General features: G+C 36.3%; 1 pseudogene across 1 annotated transcript; it reads left to right on the top strand.

The window, feature by feature from the left end:
* The first annotated feature begins 866 nt into the window (after positions 1 to 866).
* On the top strand, positions 867 to 2484 carry LOC147367287 (uncharacterized; annotated as a pseudogene). The gene has a single exon (XR_015169179.1). The product of XR_015169179.1 is annotated as an uncharacterized LOC147367287 (transcript).
* The last annotated feature ends 3009 nt before the right edge of the window (positions 2485 to 5493 follow it).

Genomic DNA, 5493 nt, shown 5'->3' with positions numbered 1-5493 from the left:
CTTTAATCAGGAGAAAAATCAGTGCAAGTATGAATTTGTTTTAGTGTTTATATGTGGAGTTGAAATGAGGAAACTCCAGCTGAAGGTTATTGACTACTCAGTATCCTACCACTGTGATCTCTAGTTGAATGTATAAGGACCTAGACATTGATTTTATTCCACAGTCCAATTCCTTCTTTGATATAGTGTTGAAAACCATTGCTGACAGATTTCTCTTGCAATTCTACCTACTGCTGAGAATCAGTCATCCCAAACTCTAATTTTCATGTTTCTTAGTGAACCACTTTTTAGAGTTCTCTAGTATCTATTTATTAATTTTCTGTTATTTTTAAAATTCAGGTTTATAGTGATAATCATAATTTTGGTCTTTGGTTCTCAAGGAGTATAGGAACACATTTGGAATTTGTTTATTTTGGTAAGATTTGGTGACTAAAAACCAAATGGTCAAATAAAATATAAGACACATATAAAGGCTGCATCCTGAAACAGAAATGTGTTGTAATCTTCATTAACCATTTTTTTTTCCTTTCATAAGAATGCAGACTTGATAACCTCTTAAAGAAAAGCCTGGCAAATGAAGGAAAACTTTTGCAGCGAGACTTTACTCAACATCAAACTACAGACACAGGTGAGAAAACTTTCAGCCAGAAGTCACACTGCAGAGAACATCAGAGCAGTCACTCAGGAATCAAGACCTTTGAAATTACAAGTCACTTAAACTCTCATGCAGCCCTTACCATATCCCAGAAACTTGACACAAAGAGGAGCTTCTGCAATGGTACAATATTTCGGTAAACTTTATCTTCTCAGAATACCTTTAGTGTGCATCAGAAAGCTCAAATAAGTGTGAAACTCTATGGATGTGAGAATGTGGAAAATCCTTCTCTAGGAAGTCAAACCTCATTGACCATCATACAACACATAGTGGGCAGAAACCTTTTGCATGTAATGAATATAAGAAAGCTTTTACCTGCAAGTCATACCTCAAGCAACATAAGAAAATTCACACAGGGGAGAAACGCTATGAATGTAGTGAGTCTGGGAAATCTATCTCTAGTAAAGCATACCTCATTGTGCATCAGAGAATTCACAGAGGGGAGAAAGCGTATCCGTGTAATATATGTGGAAAATCCTTCTATGGAAAAAGTTACCTTATTGTTCATCAGAGAAATCACACGGGAGAAACCCTATGAGTGTAATAAATGTGGAAAATCCTTCAGTAGAGAACAGTTCCTCACTATTCATGAGAGAACTCACACAGAGGTGTGGGAAGTCCTTCAGTAGAAAACATTACCTCACTGATCGTCAGAGAACTCACACATGGGAGAAAGCCTATGAGTGTGATAAATGTGGGAAATCATTCAGCACAAAAAGTTAGTTCACTATTCATCAGAGAAGTCACACAGGGGGGAAACCCTCTGAGTGTAATAAATGTGGAAAATCCTTCAGTACAAAAAGTTACCCCACTGTTCATCAGATAATTCACACCCGGGAAGAAACCTTTGAGTGCAGTAAATGTGGAAAAGCCTTTGCCTTGAAATCGTTCCTAAAAATGCATCAGAGAACTCATACTGGGGAGAAAACCTATGAAGTAAGCGTGGGAAATGTCTCTCTAAGAAGTGCCACCTCACTAGGCATCAGAAAATTCACACAAGACAGAAACCATAGGAATGTAATTAATAAGTGTGGGAAATCCTGTGGAAATTTTCATCTAACCCTTCATCAGTGAATTCACAGGGGAGACATCCTATGAATGTATTGATTGTGGGAAAGATTGTAGACAGATGCCAGTCCTATAATGTTTTCAGAGAACTCACACTTGGTGAAAGTTAATGGGTACTGAATGTTGGTAAGTTTTCTCTTATAAACTAATCTTCAGAGTATATCACTCCACATATAAGAGACCTGCTATGAATTTAATAAGCTTTAGAAAACCTGATGCAGCCTTCCAGGCCTAGGAATACATCAGAGAAGTCACATAGGGGAGAAATACCATTATCATGGGAAAGCTTTTACCTAAAAGTCAGATCTTACGAACTGTCGGAGTAACTGTACAAATGTATTAGAAAGGGGGTGGGGTGGGGTGGGTGGAAACTGACCAGTAGTGCAGCATCAGAGAACTCAGAGGAAGCTCAGTGAATATAATAAAACAGGAAATTTTGTCTATGAGAAATCAACCATCCATCAACAAAACTCAGAGACATCCTTAATGTTTACTGTGAATGGGTAATGTTTGAACCAGATTTCAGCCCACTTTGGACATAAGAAGACTCACACAAGCAAACAGTCCTTGATACTAATCACTTACGGGACAGACTACTGTTTCAGCCAGGCTACTCAGTGGGATCCTACTTTGAAGGATTTCTTCTGTGAACTTTAAATTGTGCATTGTTACCCACAATGTTGTCTATCTCAGTCAGACTTTGTCTGAGCTAAATAATGTGTGTTTTAATGTCATAGAATAAAATATTGTATAAATGTTGATTAGGTCCCATTGATTGATAGTGCTGCTCAGTTCAACTGTGTGCTTATTTTGACTGATGAATCCATTAAGTGCAAATGGAATTCTGTTGAACTTTGAAGCTAATTTTTATCAGTTTTTTCCTCTTGTTTTGATGAGCTGTTTTCTGAACCATACTCTTTAGGATTGTTATATCTTCTGACTCCACCTCCTTATCATTATGCAATCCTCCATTTTGATAACTTAGCTTTTTTAAAAATTGATGTATAATTCTGTTACAGTTTTTTGTTAGTTTCTGCTATACAAGAAGTGAACCAGTTATATGTATACATATATCTTCTTCTACTTGGATCTCCCTCCCCCTATCCAATCCGTTTATGTCATCACAGAGCACTGAGCTGAGCTCCCTGTGCTATACAGCAGATTCCTATTAGCTATCTATTTTACAGGTGGTAATGTATTTATGTCAAACCTAATCTTCCAATTCATCCCACCTTCCTCTTCCCCTCCTGTGTCCACATGTTGGTTCTCAGTGTCTGCATCTTCTCTCCCTGCCCTGCAACTAGATTCATTGGTACCATTTTTTTAGATTCCATGTACCTGGGTTAATATTTGTTTTTCTTTTTCTGACCTACTTCACTCTACAAGAAGGACTCCAAATCTGCCCACATGTGTACGGATGACTCAATTTCGTTCCCTTTTTTTTTTTTTTTTCTGCTTTTTATTTTTTTAATTTTATTTTATTTTTAAACTTTACATAATTGTATTAGTTTTGCCAAATATCAAAATGAATCCACCACAGGTATACATGTGTTCCCCATCCTGAACCCTCCTCCCTCCTCCCTCCCCATACCATCCCTCTGGGTCGTCCCAGTGCACTAGCCCCAAGCATCCAGTATCGTGCATCGAACCTGGACTGGCAACTCGTTTCTTACATGATATCAATTTCATTCCCTTTTATGGCTGAAAATATTCCATTGTATATATGTACCACATCTTCTTTATCTGCTAATCTGTTGGACACTCACTTATTTCCATCCTGGCTATTGTAAATATTGCCTCCTTGAACACTGGGGGTACCTGTGTCTTTTTGAGTTATGGTTCTCTCAGGTATATGCCCACTAGTGGAAATGCTGGGTCATATGGTAGTTTTATTCCTGGTTTTCAAAAGAATCTTCATACACTTTTCCATAGTGGCTGTATCAGTTTATGTTCCCACCAACAGTGCAAGAGTGTTTCCTTTTCTCTATACCATTTCCAGCATTTACTATTTGTGGATTTTTTTAATGGTGGATATTCTGACAGGTGAGAGATGATACCTTATTGTAGGTTTAACATTTCTCTAATAATTAGTGATGATAAGCATCTTTTTTTGTGCCTCTTCGTCATCTGTATCCCTTCTTTGGAGTAATGACTATTTAGTAATGTCTATTTATTTCCTGTCTTCTGCCCATTTTTAGATTGGATTGTTTGTTTTTTTGATATTGAGCTTCATGAACTGCTTCTGTATTTTGTCCATTTCTTTATTTGGAAATATTTTCCCCCTTCTGAGCATTGTCTTTTCATCTTGTTTATGGTTTCCTTTGCTGTGCAAAAGCCTTTATTTATAATTGGATCTCATTTCTTTGTTTTTATTTTCATTATTTTAGGAGGTGGTCAAAAGAGATCTTGCTACAATTTATGTCAAAGAGTGTTTTTCCTATCTTTTCCTCTATAATGTTTTATACTATCTGGTCTTTAACATTTATATCTTTAATTCATTTTGAGTTTATTGTTGTGTATCATGTTAGATAGTGTTCTAATTTCATTCTTTAACATGCAGCTGTCTAGTTTTCCCAGTGCCACTTAATGGAAAGAGGATGTCTTTTCTCCATTTCATGTTATTTCCTCCTTTGTTATAGATAGTTGACCATAGATGCCTGGGTTTTTCTCTGGACTTTCTGTCCTGTACCATTGATCTATATTACTATTTCTGTGCCAGTACCACACTGTCATTATTACTGTAGCTTTGCATTATCACCTGAAATTGGGGAGCTTGATTCCTTCAGCTGTTTTTCTTTCACAAAATTGCTTTGGCTATTTGGGGTCTTGTTTTTCTACCCAAATTGTAAAATTCTTTGTAAAATTCAATGCTATGGAGAATGCCATTTGTAGTTTGATAGGGATTGCATTGAATCTGTAGATTTCTTTGAGTCATGTAGTCAATTTCTCTTTCTGCACTTTAGTTTTTAGTGTATAGGAATGCAGGAGATTTCCATGCATTAATTTGTATCCCATAGCTTTACCAGATTCATTGATTAGCTTTAGGTTGTTGTGCTAATGTTGTCTGGTGGTGTCTTTAGGAATTTCTATGCATAGGATTGTGTCATCTGCGGACGGTAATGGTTTTACTTCTTTTCGACTTTGCATTCCTTTTTTTTTTTTTTCCTTTTTCTTCTCTGATTGTCATGGCTAGGACTTCAAAAACTACATTGAATAATAATGATAAGAGGGGACATCCTTGTCCTGGTACTGATCTTAGAGGGAATGCTTTCAGGTTTTCACTATTGAGAATTATGTTTGCTATGAATTAGTGATATATGGCCTTTATTATGTTGAGGTAAGTTCCCTCTCTGCCCATCTTCTGGAAAGTTTTTGTCATAAATTGGTCTTAAATTTTGTCAAAAGCTTTTTCTGAATCTATTGAGATGATTATATGGTTTTAATTTGTTAAAATGATGTATCACATTGATTGATTTGCCTGTATAGAAAAAGTCTTACATTCTTGGAATAAATCCCACTTTATCATGGTGTATGATTCTTTTAATCTGTTGTTGGATTCTCTTTGATAGTACTTTGTTGAGGTTTTTGTGTCTGTGTTCATCATTGATATTGGTCTGTAACTTGAATTTTTTTGGGTTTGATTTTTGTATCAGGGTGATGGTGGCCTTATAGAAGAAGTTTGGTAGTGTTCCTCCCTATGCAACTTTTTGAAAGAGTTTGAGCAGGATAGGTGTTAGCTCTTGTCTAAATGTTTGATAGAAATCACCTGT

This window comes from Bos grunniens, chromosome 8 (genome assembly GCF_055505025.1).
Source record: "Bos grunniens cultivar Pamir isolate PY7600 chromosome 8, Bosgru_T2T1.0, whole genome shotgun sequence".
Taxonomy (NCBI): Eukaryota; Metazoa; Chordata; class Mammalia; order Artiodactyla; family Bovidae; genus Bos; species Bos grunniens.
This window is presented reverse-complemented; position numbering and strand designations above follow the sequence as displayed.